Below are 17252 nucleotides of genomic sequence, written 5' to 3' on the forward strand. Positions count from 1 at the left end.
GTATTGAGGGCTCAGAAGTATATATATATATAGAAAGACGGATGTGAACAAAAATACCGATTAAAAGTGTAAATAATAAAGTTTAACAATAAACTAATTTTTCTGAGAGTTTAAATTTTAAAAAAAATTAGTATTTTCCTAATATTGATTAAAGCATTATGTCATGAGAATTGAATTCAAGCACTGGAAGAAAAGAAGACACTCTTAAAAGGATCATTTTATTTACTTCTCAAATATTTATCATTTGTCGAAACTATTTTTTATGTCAAATATTTCTATCCTTTTATCTCAAAACTATTTTATTTTGTTTTGTATCTAGATATATCTCAAATATCTGGATATATACACTGCATAAACCAAAATCAACTTTATATAAAATATTTTGTGAGAGATTTTATTTTGTACGTTTTTGCAAACCTTCATAAACATAAAATTTACGCTTTTCTTTTTAGGTTTTTTTTTTCACTATTCTTTTTATGCTACAATATTTTAATTATTCAATGCAAAGAAGAACTATTGTTTAAAAAATAAATAAATAAATAAATCTTGAAAAAGGAATTTAAGAAACTATAAATATATTTATTTATTTATTTATTTTTTTTATGATAGATAAACTCAAACCCTCTTAAAAAATTAAAAGTGATTTTCAGTTAAATGTTGTTTAATATATTTGGCAATATTTTTAGAGTAGTCATATTTTATTCCAACCAGTTTTAAGTACATCATAAAATATGATTTTTTTTACAATTTAATTACGCAAAACATAATTTGCCGATTGATTCTTATTTTGCCATCGGAATTACAATCTCTAAAATGACGTAAAAATTTGCTTACTTAATTGAAACTTTTTTCGACTATTATAAAATAAAATAATAAAAATTAATAAATAATTATTAAAAAATATTTTGCATTTAACCATCTTTCTATAAATGAATTTTATAATCATTAGCAAAAATATTTGAATTCGTTTAAAAGTCTCGAGATGTACAAATGATACAAAAAGTAAAGTTAACATTAAAGGTTTCTAACTTTGGAACACTCTCCTGACTTAAGTATTAGAGCAATGTTTTCTTCACTGAAAATAGAAAGTTTGATCAAAACTACTCGAATATGATAAAATTTACCTTGTTTCTAGCTCTATGGGAACACAAAAGCTCGATAATTTTTACTGAAATGATTGGTAATTATTTAGGCAAAATGAACAATAAAAATATATTCATAATTTGTGATAAAACTTGGTAAATGTAGTAAAATTTAGAAAATTTATAACGATACCTTTAAGCATTGCATAAAAACAAATAGAATTTCAGGAGCCAGAATTTCCAGTAAACCAGTTCCATGCGAACGGAAAAAATACTAAATGAATGGTTTAAATACCATATATTTTGTTTTTATTACCTGCATAATAATCTTTTCGCATAATAATCTTCTGCATAATAGCCTGGTTGGTAGGGAACTAGGCCCATGTCCAAGAGTTCGCGGATTCGATCCCCGCATGCCGAAGATTCCCCGTGTAGTAAATGGTGACTGGTGCAGGTTAAATCCGTCGAGTCACGAAGTCCTCCATGTACCCATAACAAATCAAACCTCTGGGAGTACTGATCCAAGAGTTTCCTAGTTTTCTGGATTGATTCAAAGTCACAAGTCTTCGGAATTGAACATTATTTGTCGTAAATCCAAAAATGGGTTGACTGTTCAATGACGGATATAAAATTTTAAAAAATATTACCATACAGTACGGTAATTTTATTTTTAAAAAAATTTCGTACAGATTACGACTATAACCCTCCCCCATTCCAAGTATTGAGGGCTCAGAAGTTGAATCGGTCGTGAAAAAAACATATGTTCATTAAGAAAAATTGCGTTTTTGTGCCCGATTTCTTCACTTGAAATATCATCTGCTCTAATTAATTAGTATGTTTAAGATTAGGCCCTTGAGCTTTTAAGCTTGATTCGCATTGCATGAAAATCCAATCTTTCGGTCGAAAGTTATTCGGGGTGTTCATTTTTGCGTACTGTACAAGGATAAATAAATATTCAACTCCGCATGTAGAAGTATTTTCCTAGATATTTTATATACTATAGACATAGTGTATCCTTTTAATGTTTATTTTTAAACTGCATCCTAAGAAGGCATTGCTTTTTTCTACACTTTTTAGGCGAAACATTTTTATGAACGTTTCTGGAATTTGATTCATATTACATTCCAGAAATATTTAATTAGATCACTCCGTGTAGAAATCTTTTCTCAGAAATTTTTCAAATGTTGCTAGTGTCTCTTTTTAATGATTATTCTTAAACTGTATCCTAAGAAGACATCGTTTTTTTTTTTTCGTTTTTTTTACACGTTTTAGATGGAGCATTTTTGCAAACGTTTCTGGAGCTCGGTTCATATTATATTCAAGAAATATTACATTATTCTAAAACTATATTTTCATTTCATTTATTGTTTCAATTTTGTCAATACGGTTAACACCATTTAGTTAGTTTCATTAAATTTTATCAGTAACTTTCATATTTTTTTTGTTTGTCTTGCCTGAAATATAAAGTTGATTACCAACTAATTGTTAGAATTTATCGAAGATCTTTCTTGCCTTCGAGGGCAAAATTTATTCCTTCCAATTAATATTTTGAAGCATGTTCAAAATATTCAAACATGCTCTTAATATTCAAAAAATTTTATTGCGTTTACATCTTGAAAAAAAACTATCGCTTTTACCTTTATTTCCTTCTAAATTTCTCTTATATTTAACTGATCCTGAAAATCAAAATATGATGATAAAAACTCTGTGTGAATCTGTTTTCTATTTTAAACATTATATTTTTAATGTCTGTCCTGCCATCATTAAGGAATTTATATTTCAAAATTTACGAAGCAAGGGGAATTTATAATTTGCATTAGGAATTTATAATTCCTAAACTGACATTAAATCTCCTAATTTGTTTTTCAATTGAAATATCCATTAAATCTTTTTATCAGAAACAACTGTAGGGGAAACCAACTGCTTTTACGCTTGCATAAATATTCTTTTTTTGGAGATCAAGATTTACCAATAATGTGTCACGGTATTATTCGGTCCTGTGGCCGCATAACACACTTGTTATTAAAAAATTATTAAAGTTCATCTTTGAACCAGTTTGTCATATTTTAAAAAGAGGTTACGATGTAATCTACAGAAATACCCCTCGAGCAATATTTTTTTAGAAAAACCTACAATGAAGACGATTTAATTAAGTTAAACTCATGAGGGGTTATGTACTGATTCTTTACACTATAAAGATACTTCAATATCTTTAAAATGAAACTTCTGATTTCTCTTTTCCTCTACAATTATCTTCATTTTAATTTTAGTTTCAGAATATCGAGATAATCATCATTTTTTTTAAAATTGTAATTCCTATATAATTATATTCCTATATAATTATTATAATTCCTGTAACAAAATTAATCCAATTAACATTGAACAAGTGCGTTTACAACATTTATTACATTTGAACAGTTGAGTTTAAATAGTTTAGATTGTTTCTCATGATATTTATAGTATTTTAAAATTTTATTTTGCTATAACCTAATTAAAGTATTTATATAGTAGATCGATATAATTTGATTACAATTACATTTGGTTCAAAAATTGATTCAGCTTGATTTTTTCCTCGATATTCACTCGTAAAAAAATAAAATGAGAAGTTTTCGAAGAAAGTCGAGGACATTTCAGAACATACGTTCAAATTTTAGGCATTTTCTGTCCTCCAAGATTTTGAACGTTACAGTTATTGAAAGAGTTTGATTACTATTGAAATTCGTGAGCTTGACTCAAGATTTGATGATGCCTTGTCACCTTATGCAACATTAACTTGCCAAGCACAATCACGTGATTAGACTCAACCATGTGATTTAAATCACATATCTGGACTGAATCTCCTATACCCAATGCAAATACCCAATTCAACAGTTTGGTATTTTAAATATAAGGAATTAGCCTAATTGGTATAATAATATACAAAAGTGTAATATTGTCGCTAATAAGGTTGATCCTTTTTTTAGCATTTTTTATGCTCTTGGTAGCAACAGTTCAAAAACATATTGGTTGTCTCTCAGAAATTAAACTATTGATTTATTTATGAATATTTTGAAATTTAAAAACTGCTTCATTTTGCTACATTTACCTAAAAAATAAATAATATAGATAAAGCCATAAATATCTCTATATATTAAGTTTTGCTGCATACTACAACGTAACATTTCAGAAATTAGCTAACTTCTTTACTTTAAAGAGAAATCAGACTGTGGTATTTTAGTTAAATCAAGCAAACTTTATTTTTATGAATTTCATTTAAACATAAACACTTAAAATATATTTAAATTTTTTCTTCAACTCTTTATATATAATTCAAAACGTATAACGATACATTTGTATGTTTTTATTATTTATTTATTATTTCTTGCAAAAACAACATCGTAACTTAAATTCTGTATTATAAGACAAATATAATATTGATTTTTAAAAAAATTACTATCATTTTCCTTAGGCTTGGAAAGTTTTCAATAAACATAATTTCAAAATTCACTAATAACAAAAACTCACTCAGAACTCAAACTCTGAATTCAACATCATTTACTTTCAATTTGTTCTTACAAAAGATATTTTAAATAAGTACTTTCTCCTAAATTAATTTTTAAAAATATTTTTTTATTTTCTAACCAAAAATCCTTAATTTTGATCTTATCATATATTTCATATTGATTCCTCGAGATGGCAGCAAATATAATTCACGAACAGTTTCCAAAATTTCTTATACGTTTGCTCTCATTCTTAATAGATGGCAGCACAGGAAAGATATTGCGAAAAGTGTGAAGACAAGAACCATAATTATTCATTTTCAAATGCAAGCACTAATTTTGCTAAGTTTTTGTAAAAAAACAATGTATTAAGATCCTTTTGTAAAAAAAAAGTAACTGTTTAGATTTTTTTCTCTAAAAATGCTTCGCAAATTTATTTAATTGAATATCCTCCTCAAAATTCGAAAAATTACTTAAGGTTAAGTTTTCATTTTTCAAATAAATCCGCAGAATTTTAAAATCAAAGATAAACAGTTTTAAACTTTCATTTAAAAATTTAATTTTGATCATCTGGAAATTTTTCAGATTACTTAACACTGTTCTTAATTTTCAGTGATTCATAAAGCTTATCTTCTTTCATTTTATTATAAGTTAAAAATGATAGTTATAAGATGATTGTAATAGTTAAGGCAGAGTTAATTATTTCATTTTAATAATAGTTACCAATTAAAATTTTAAAAATGTAAGTTACGTGTTAAAAAGTAAAATTAATGGGGAAATGGTGATTTTTTTCGTTTACGGGAGAAGTAAAATAATCCCCATACTATTACATCAATGATTCTTAATAAATACTGGTGTATTATGTTAATTGTTGCTGTTTTAATAGTTACCAAATGTACTAATATAGCCACCAAGATACTTACTGTAGGAAATGTGGAAACTTCGCGACCCACTAAAAAGAATAAATACCGTTGAATATAGTTTGATTGTAGTAAATTTTTAATATCATGTACTGGCCGCGAGCAACAGCATCATGCTGAATTAGTTGATCTTTATTTTGATATTAAGAACTTCTAAAGGCATGCATAGTAAATAAGTGTTATCCTTGTTTTGTACAATCATTTTTTATATCTCTATCATCTCTTAGTAAGGCATTATATTCTATCTTTGTTATTAGTAATGTTATTGTTTCATGTTATTACATCTATTTTATTTTATAACCAAAATTCAAAATTATTTTATAACCAAAACTACCAAAATTCAACTCCGTAGCCTTGATATTTTGAGCTTACTCCAGAAGACAAGGGAACTCTTGGACCAAGTATTATAAGAAATTTGCTTTCGTGGAGTACTTTTTTTGTTTGAACTAACCCGCATTTGCTTTACAAATATAAATTACTGTGGTTAGGGAGAGCCGGGTGTGGAATTCGTATCTACCTGCCATTTCAGGGATTTGAACCCGAAGCACTTCATTTGGAAGCAAACGTTATATCTCCTGATCCGTGGTGGCTCAGGGGATACGACATATATATTAATGAAAACTGCAGTCCCATTCTGAAGTTTGCGATTTTAAATAAAATAGCTGATGACATTAGAACTATATCATTTAGCCGGTTTCCTGTCATTCTTACAATCGTAACAAAATGGCTCTTTTAAAATGCTTAATCTAAATAAAATTAGAGCACAATCATGTTTTAAAATGCTTAATGTTTAACATTTCGTATCTGAATGAAAAAAAAGAAAGAATTCAGTGCACAGTATAATATTCTTTTTACTTTATATTATGTCCAGGAAATTATTAATACGACGATAAGTAAAGTTTTAACTTTATTTTTAGTTTTATATTTGCGACCAATTGTATGGTATCCTTTGCCACAAATTTTCTTACAGAATTTAGAAGGTAAACGTGAAATTACATAGTATAAAACAAAAATTTAAAAAACAAATCGAATAAGGGAGAAATGTAAAATGGACACATCATTATTACTTTCTTTAAAAAAAGTTAAATAAAAAAAATTTTATTTTATAAAGTCTTGTTATTTTCTAATCAAACACCATCTTTCTCGCATAAAAAAAAACTTTTTTTTTAAAGTACCTTTACCTTTTTCAGTTGAAATACCTTTTATTTGAAGTACCTTTATTAAGAAGTACCTTTTATTTGAAATACCTTTCTTAAGAAATACCTTTTTATTTTCATAAATTTGTTATTTTTTACTAAGTTTCTAAGTAAGTTGTTTTTTTTTAAAAAAAGTAAGATATGAAGTTTTTTTTTCAAACAATAATGAAAAAAGCAAATTTGATACGAAAAATGCAAAGAAAGTAAATTTTCATTGGTACTAACCAGTTTCGGGGGACTGTAAAAATAATTTTACCGCAGTACCTTCGTTTATATATTAAGTATCTGTTACCACAATATCAGTAGTACTTATAATAATCACAACTAATTAAGCATCACTGGCGTGAATAATAGCTTGGCGACTTTTTTGCGGTACTCCAAAAGGGAATAGTATCTTTTCATTATAAAGTTTAAAGATTTTTACAAAAGTTTTGTGGATAGAATTTGTGTATTATACATAATTGAATTATAAAACTGTATTATGCCAAGTGCTCTTTTTAGTGCTCTTTTTATTTAGTGCTCTTTTTATTTTCTTTTTAGAGTTTATTTTTCCTGCGTTTATGCAATTATTCAAAATCATACGAATGCAATATTTCTTCTCTAAGGAGTGAAAACACTCTTTATTAAGTTTAGTTTTTTAGATAGTTTTTTAGATAGGAAAAAATTGGAGTTGTATTAAGTTATGCAACTTCAAGTTAAAGTAATTAAAATAGTTTAATAATGAAGTTATGTGGCTACTTTTAATGTCAAGCAAAAGTGGACGATATCGATGTTCGTCCCCTAGTGTATAAGTTTTTGCTTAATTTGAGGCAGCTAAATTATCTATCTTATTTTACCTTATTGAATAAATAAATCCGAAAACATCTTTTTCTCAATCACTATGTATATTTGAGAAAAATGCTAGAGAAATTCCCAATTAGCCTGGTGCATGAAAAATGTGCCCGGATTTTTTAATTGGCTTGTGCGACATCTGTAATGAGCAGTGAAATAATGAGTTTTACGCAGCACATCATATTTGAAATTTCTAAGTGCAATTCTGGGCATTTCATGATATTTAAAATTTACCACTATCAAGCTACTTTCTCCAGTACTTATATCTTCGAGAAGCCGTAAAAAGCTACTTCATCAGTAAAAAATGTGCAGTGTTGATGCAGTTGTAATAGGTATTAAGTTTATTTACAAAATACTTTGAAGTATAAGAGTATATTTGTTACATATTAAAACTACATCAATTTCCATAATGCCAGCAGAGTCAACTACCAAAATTAAGCATCATTGGTGTCTAGATTTGGTTCCTAGGTGGCGCACAAGGTGTATTTAATAAATCTGCATGTACATCCCTGCTGGCAACCATTTTTATGTACTTTTGAAAGAGTTACATCACAAAAGATATTTTCACGCTACGTAANAGTGACGTCGGAGGATCGGCGCGGCTAGAGATACTTCAAAGGAGTGAACCAGCCCTTCTATTCTCTTTAGCCCTGACTTTCTCCAGTACTTATATCTTCGAGAAGCCGTAAAAATATATTTCATCCGTACAAAATGTACAGTATTGATGCAGTTGTATCAAATTTATTTACAAAATACTCTGTAATATAAGAGTATATTTGTTACATATTAAAACTGCATAATTACCATAATGCCAGCAGTGCCTACTACCAAAATTAAGCATCATTGGTGTCAATAGTAGTATGACCACTTTTTACGGTTCTCCATAACGAATAAATCATTTCCTCCATTAATTTTGATTTTCAGTAAATAGCTTATTTTTTTGCTTCAATTAGTACCTATAACCAAAATTAATTAGGTGTTACTGACATCAATTATAATTTGACATTTTTGTACGTTACCATTTCTCCACTAATTCATCCTTTTAGTGCATAGCTTATTATTTTACAATAATTAGTAACTATTACCAAAATTAATTATGATTAGCATCAATAATAATGTTGGCATTTTTTGTTTAGATCTTCAACGAATTAGTACCATTTCTCTATTAACTTTGAATTTCTGTACAAATTTTATTTCTTATATTTCAATTACCGTTAATTTTAAGTTATTTAGTTTTACAATAGCACGTTTTAAAAGCATATTTGTAAAAAATAAATGAATAAGTGGTTTCAGATAACCTTAGGAATGCTAATTTCGTCATGTAGTCCACCCGTACTTCACCGATCACGTTGATCATTGTGTTATATTTAACCTCTATTATAGTTGTTATATTATACCTCTATGTTATACTTAAAATATTTTACAAAATTGAATCGCTTATATTTTAAACCTTTTGCTATAAACCAATGAGAAAATTCCATTTTTTAAAATGTCTCTGGAAAAAAAATATCATTAAAAAATTTAAAATTGGGTTTCGTCATTTGTTTACGATTAAACTTACTTAAATGTCGTATTTTTAGAGCTTACGGCTTACCCGCAAACCGGTACACAGACACACAGACTCAAATTCTTTATTTTATAATATATATATAGATGTATTTCTTACATTAAATTATCATTTCTTTCACATTTTATTTCTAATTCAAGTAACAAATGAATTTTTAAGAATTGATTTTGAAAATTGCACATTGAATTAAATTTTACGAGTAATAAATTTATTTTACGGTTGAATTTTCGAACAATATTTTTTAATAATAACAATATTTTTTTTTATAATTCAATTTTCAAATAATAACTTGAAATAAAAATAGTATTTTTAAAGTATCTTTGAATTGGAGAAACATTGAAATTTTCTGATTTCTATTTGCTTTTAAAGCATATATTATTGCATATATTATTATTGTGATATCGGGTCACCCAGCTACAATTTGAAATTTGTACACTTTCCCTCTTTAGAGCAAGCACCATTGAAATTCTTAGCCTGCCAGTCCCCTTGCACCTGTTTGTTGACATCTTTGATCGACACGTGTGAGTTGTCAGTTTTTCGGTTTTAGTTGTAACTTGCTTCTTCTGTGGCGTTTTCAAAAGTAAAAATCTGGTTGCAATTTTAGGTCGGGCAAAAATAGGCCTATTTAAAACCAAAATTTAAAAACAAAATTAAGTTGAAGTATAAATAACAAGACGTCCCCGCTAAGAGGACATTCACACATCAACCGAGGACAAAATGACAGAATAAAATAATTCAAATTTTCTTAATTCCCTCACCCACCCCAGTCCGGAGATTTCATGATGATTGTTCGTGATTACCAGCTGTCCCTACGCTGAGAGTCTTTATGAAAGTTTAAAACAAGTATTTTTAAGGCGAATCTACTTTTTAAGAAGTTCAAGATGCTTCAACTTTTGCTAATAATGCTGTTCAGTGGAGTTTTCAAAGAAAGGATTCATTATTCATTCTTATTAGCCTTAAAGACATCATAATGTTCCAGTACTACTTTGCATGAGTGCTTGATCACCAACGGATTTGCTGCTATGATAAAATAAAAATGTGCTCTCTTCTCTAAATCTCCAGCCTCTTAATTGCATTCAAGTTGTATTATTTTTCAGTTTCTAATAATGAGTAAGATTTTTTTTTCGTATCCATGATTATTCCATTTCCAATGTGCTTACCTCACGAACATGGACCATTCCATAATGATTTTTACCAGTCTTAAGAGCAAAACCGAGTTTCTCTATTTTGCAGGAATCAAAGGACTATTTTTTCTAAAATTCAAAATATTGTAATTGTGTAGAAATATCTTTAGCATATATATTATACCAATATAAATGTTTGGACTCTTCCCACTTTCTACGTTATTTATGACACTTTAAATATGAAATATTTAATTTATGACATCCACAACGGCATCCATAACAATAAATATTAATTAATAACAACAATAATATTCTAATTTAATTGTGGCACAATTATATAGAAATATTTATTTCGATTTTGTTTTGAAACAGCATTCAAAAGTTTTCTTGTATCTTATAATTGAAACTGCGTCTTATTATTATTTAGATTATTAATATTTAGATTATTATTAATTGTACTTTATTAATATTCAAATAATTGGCTCAGTTGCTGTACAATATTAGAATTTACATTCTAAAATTACGTTTGTATAAACTGTAGCAGTCTGTCCATCAAATTAACCGTAAAATTTACGTTTAGGAACATTTCTTTACCTTTTCGATCTTGAAACCGTTTTCAATCGGTATGGTTAAAAAACCTTGAATACAAAATTATTCGTTCTTGTAACCATTTACGACTAGCAATGTTTCAAACCAGTATAAATTAAGTTAAACTGGGTATTCAGCAAGGATTTTCACTGGGTAATGGACATTTGAGCTAAGTTGTTGTCGAATTAATTGTGTAATATAGCTTCATTAGTTTATCTGGTGATTATATTATATTATGAGCGATGGAAACCACTAAATTTTTTGTGTTAAGAAGCTCTGTGCTGCCATCTGTTCGTGGTTGGGAGTTTCGTATTCCAATAGTCCAGGGTCACCAATTAAAAGAGTGCAAGGCAATAGAAACTCTTCATGAGTTGAATAAAATTGAAGAAAAAGTGTGGCGTAAACGATAGAATTCGAACGTCCGTTCAAGCTGACGAGAGGTCAACAGATTAGCCTTCTTGCTGTAGTATGCACCAACCTGCAAAGCATTAAGTGATTTCATAATATGAGCCTAGTTGGGGCAGATTATATTCTGATTGTATTAAGCAAAAATGGTTCATAAACAATTTTTCTCACTGTTAAAAGTATGAATGCTCTCTTTTTTATAGTAATTCGACTTTTTTCGGTTGAATATAGTAAAAAAAGTTATTTAATCACATTTCCGAAAAATTCTAACACAGCAAATTTTTAATGCATAAAAAGATGCTTTTTTTATGCATTTTTCATGCATTTTTGTACTCATACCTGTTTATGCGTTTGGTATTGGAGTGAAGCACTGCTTTTATGTACTGTTTTATTCGCCAAATTCAATAAAATCAAAGTATAAATCGATCAAATTAAAAGTTTCAAAGTTAAAAGAGTTTAGATATAAAAATGTAAAGTGTTGTTAAAGTATGCCATTAAAGCAGAGAAGGTGCGATTGTTCTTGTTTTTTATCATCTATGGCCAAGAATTGCTATCTATGGCCAAGAATTCGACTTCTGTCACACCCATACGTCTCACCCGTTTATGAGGTGAGCCCATTCATACATTCATTCATTCATCCACAGATCGTAATTTTGACCAGAATCAGAGAACGATCAATCTCCAATTCAGTACCCCCAGAGGTTCTGATTTGTTATGGGAACATGGAGGACTTTGAGACTTGAGAGATTTAACGCGCATCAGTCACCATTTACTACACGGGGAGTCTTCGGCCGGCAGGGATCGAACCCACGACCTCTTGGACATGGGCCCAGTGCCCTCCCAACCAGGCTATTCCGGTCCAAAAATGTAAAGTTAAAATTATATATTTAATGCTGAAACTTTCATAACATAACACTAACATAAAGTATTAATCTATTTACTTTAACTTTAATCTCATTTGGTTCAGCATAAGAAGCACATAGGACATATTACCTCATTGTCTAGGTGAGTATTTCAGATGCATACATAGATAGAATCAAAACCCTTTTAAGTTATGAGCAATAAGTCCTATCGATTTCATTTTGATGCTATTTTAATTGACATTGAAATAATGAGTAGGAAACCATACCTTACTTGTCTAGATAGGAATGTTCATGTTTTCCCTCTTTTGTCGCATCTCAACTTTAGTAAATTCAAGATGACGGCCTAAAGCTCATCGGGGGAAAAGAGACAAAGTTCAGTCATATTATACCCAAGCCACAATTTTTAAAACAATTTCCATTTCCCCTAATTATTTCTGCAAATAACCGCTGAGGAGCTGGTATATATTTGCATGTAAAAACCAAAATAAGGAATAACAATAATAATAAAAGAATAAAATTATTTTGCCATTTTTAGTTTGCTTCGATTTAAAAAGAAAACAAAACCAATCATTTATATAAGAAAATATTTTTAAAATAACAGAATATATGTCGGTTGAACTGACTCAAACGGTGTTTCATGTATTTATTTTAGACGGCAATATACCTAAAATACACAATAACTTTAAAGGAAACAAAGCGTCCATAAAGAAGTTTATTTAACAGTGTTCTTATTTCAGAAGATAAGCAATTTTTCTAGAATAAATACACCATATGCCAGCCATGAGATCAACAAGTACACGAAAAACTCACATCAATTTTAAGGAAGCAATTTTCTTTTCTTTAACCCAATGGCCTCCTAATAGATCGTTTCAACACAAGTGTTTTCTTTAGTACAAGTCATAAAATAGCACTATAACAGGAAGCATAAAAGTTCTTTAATCTTTTTGCCGTCAGCTTTCTACTTTTGGCATCCTTTCTGACAATAAGAAGTCAAAATATAAAGAATTTTCGATTATTTGTTTGAGATATACCATAACAAAGGTAACAAATATACTAAAGTGGTAACCTTATAAAATAAAGAGTTTAATAAATCCATTATGGAAATGCGCTATTTTGAAATAAACTAACATTAGAAAATATTTTAAGACCTTAAAGTTGGAAAATTTTTAATCTGAGAATTTTTCCTGAACTAAAATTCATTCCAGAAATGTTCGAAATGTTCTACACCGAGTTTTTATAATTTAAATTTTCACTAAATAATTTAAAACTGAAGCTATTACTCGGAAAGTACTGATGTTATGCTCGAAAATATTGCTGCACTGTAAGAAAAAAAAATCCCAAAACATTTTTGAATATATGGACCGTTTATTAAGTGCGTGTAGTTTTCAAAAACGTTTCTTAATATTTCGGAAACCTCCTTCTGTAATATTCGGAAACATTTCGCTGTAATTTAGAAATATTTTGAATCATTTATTGCAGTTTCATAATTTTTTTTTCTTTAATATTTTGAAGCGTTTCCTTATAATTCGGAAACCTCTTGTGGGGAGTAAGTTTCTAACAATATCACCTGTTATCTATCAAAAAGGTATCTGAAAACAGAATCTAGTTAATATGTTTTACATACTAGTGAATTGGAATTTAATAGTTGTAGTGGTAGCTACGCTAAACTCTGGAACTGAATCGGCGCCAATGCGATTCAGTTTCTCACTTTTGAAAATAAAAGAAATGTTTCTCAATTGATCTGAAACATGATATTCAATGAAGTTCTCTAAGATCTTCGCAAACAGTTTTATTGAGTCAAAATTAGTTTCTTAAATTTATTTTATTTAGTTTTTATTTTTGAAAGTACTCTATGCCAGAGAATGCAGTGAGAAGCCGTAAAATGTCAATTTCAAGAGGTTAAACAAGCTGCTCGTCAAATGCTGCCTATTTGCAATGTTTTATCTGAAATATTGAAATAAAATATTTAAAAAAAAGTTGTGCAATGACTTTTTATAATGTATTAGAATGTTTCCGAAATTGTTATAAAGAAATAAATATAAAAGTTACGCTGAAGAAATTGGAGAAAGTAGAAAATAAAAAGGGCAATTCTTAAAAGCATATGTGAAATTCGTAAACATTTTTATTAAATTCATGAAATTAGAGAATAAATTCTATACTTATGCATTCTCTTTCCTTGTTGGAGTTCTTCGTAATAAACGTAAATCGCTATTTAGTGTTAAGAAGAGAAAAAAATTTATTTCTATATTTTATTGAAAAATTCACCTCGCTATAAATCAAAAAATTGGGCAAATTCAATAAAACTATAATTTTTATTATTTTTCATTTATACATCTAACTTCTATTTTGAGCCATCATTTAATTTTTGAGAAAAGTCAAAATGAATAAAATGATAAATTCCTTAACAGTAAAAAGTCATTTTGTTTCAAAGAAAGAAATTCAAACAATTTCAACAAAACAATTTTTTTTATTTGTACACAATATTTATGCATCATTATAACATCTAATGTTGAGAATACATAATAATAATAAAAAAACGAAAACCTACTGGACAAAACAATTCCGGTAAAATTACCGCACTGTAGGGTAATGACATTTCTGGTATAAAAAATAATTCTGGTAATAAGAACTAAAATATACAGTATTTTAACCATTCATTTGGTAATTATTCCGTTCATATAATAGCGGTTTATCGGTCATTTTAGTTTTCAAAATTATAGTTCTTATTACCACACATTTAGTAAGAAATATGAAACTGAAAAGTAAATTTACGCAAATAAATAATTTGTATGGCATGCTCTAAAATATCATTAAAATGTTACCAAATTTTACCACATTTATCAAATTTTATCACGTATTATGAAACCATATTTTATTGTTAATTTTAACAAAATCATAACCGAAGCAACTCGGTGAAAGTTACCGAGCTTTTTGGTGCTCCCATAGAGACAGAAATACAGTAAATTTTACCAAATTCTGTTAGTTTTGAGTATACTTTTTTCTGAGTGTTAAAAAACCTGTGATTAATTATAAATAATGAATTTTTCATGTAAAAAACAGCTGTTAAGAAATTTTAAAAAATTTGAGATGGGACGAAAAATAAAAAAATTTAGTGAGGATTTTTTTTAACATTTTAGAAACGATAAAAGTTGCTTTTTCCTTAAATTAGGTACGCATGTATAAGGAAAAGTAATTTTCTTTTTTTAGTTATTTGCAATAAAAGAAGTAGATGGGTAATTTTTTAAATATGATATAGTGCTTAGAGTATATTACAGGTAGTGGATATGCATGTTAAAGGTATTCTGGATCGAACTTTTGAAATCAATGAGGAAGCTTTTAGAATTAGTCAATGGAATTACCTTTTAATAGCTTTTCTACACTTTTTATTATTGTTGAAGGAACATTTTGCATTATTTGCACAGTAACAATCAATAATAGCAACTCAGTTCAAATTAGCACCTCCAATAATCCAAGGAATAAAAGAATACCCAATTTTCTGAGATTTGGAAGTGTACAGTTTGTAAACACTAAGATGCAAGATATTCATCATAATAATATTTTGAAGTGTACATTTTTCGAAATTTTGAGATAAAAGACGTTCTCAATAATAATAAAAATGAAAGATATTTATCGTAACTCCTCAAAGGTTGAGTATATATAAAATCTATTTTTTTCTACAACTATTGTTTCTTTCGATTAAAACTATTCATAAATACTATCTATAAGTGATGACACACTGTTAACGAACAAATATATATGTAAAATGTACAATATGAGACATTTGGTTTTAAAACTACTTCATTCTCAAAGTTTTACGAAAAAGGAAAAAAGATTATTTTTTGTCCAGTTATTTCAATTTATTGGCACTGTTAAACAGATTTAATACATCAAAGTTAAATTTCAGCTTTAAGATCCTTTTAGTTTCAACTTTAATTTTTAAAGTATATTGTATTTAATACCACTAATTGATACTACTTTATTTTGATAAAATCAGATTTTTCAGATTCATAAAGTCATTTCAGATTCATAAGTAGAATGGTAACTCTCTTCATTTGTGGTAAAGTAAAGAATTTCCACAGCAGTCCATTGAGGATCCGTAGGGCATGAAGTTCAAGGCTCCTCAAATTTGCCATCAATGGTACGATTGGGGCAATATGGTCAGCACTGCCCACAATGCCGCCCTTATTTTTTCGACAAGCTCATACCTATCGATTTGAAGCTGGGTGGGTTTCAAACCGTCAATGAGGTTCGAACCCAATCCTTCAAAATGACAACTCAGTATCTTTCCACTAAGCCATCCGGCTCTTTACTTGTAGCAAACTGCGCTTTCAAAAACAACAGAAAAAAGTATTTATTAAGTAATCCAAAAAAAATTTTAATTTTTAAAAAGAAACTTTTCTTCAAGTATCCACGTCAATATTACCTTTAAATATTTTTAAAATATCAAAAATTTTCAGATATTGAAATAAAAGAAAGGTTTTTGGTTAAAATAACTATTTGGGTAAAAAAAATACTTTTAAGGAAATCCGATAAATGATTACAAAGAATACATAGTTTTGAAGAAAGCTGAAAATGTTAGTTTCGAACATGTAAATAAAGCTATTTTTAAAACCAAACGTCTTGTATGATAAACATGCATAATTTAAAACTACAGAAATTTTTCAGTGAAAGACACTTCGGTGTGATGTCGTAGGTTTTATTTTCCTAAATTTCTAGATCTTAAAAAACTGCTTGAGTTTAGGTGAAATTTAACAATTATAATAGTAAAATACATATAAATAGCTAATTAACGATATTACTCGATAAAGTCATTTCATACATTTAAATATATATTTTATCTACAATAAAGAAATTATCTATACAAATCTCAGAAAACGTTGAGAAAGGTGTATTAAAAAGTTTGGTCGATAACTTTATACATGATTATAATGGAGATGATTTTAATAAAAGAAATAAATGGAAAGCCAATAAACAAATATTTTACTTCATAATACATACCAAGAAACAATAACTTTGCAAAGTAAGACTTTACAATCAAACTATTTAATAAGAAGTCAATTATTTAAAAAATTATTTGTTTCTACAGGCAGTTGAGTTAGCAATTCCTTAAAGGAGTAAAAACTTAAAGTACCACATTGTATTACGATTTTAAAATTTTACTGATTGCATATTAATTTCAAAAAAAATTAATGATGCT

The sequence above is a fragment of the Parasteatoda tepidariorum genome, chromosome 7 (genome assembly GCF_043381705.1).
Source record: "Parasteatoda tepidariorum isolate YZ-2023 chromosome 7, CAS_Ptep_4.0, whole genome shotgun sequence".
NCBI lineage: Eukaryota > Metazoa > Arthropoda > Arachnida > Araneae > Theridiidae > Parasteatoda > Parasteatoda tepidariorum.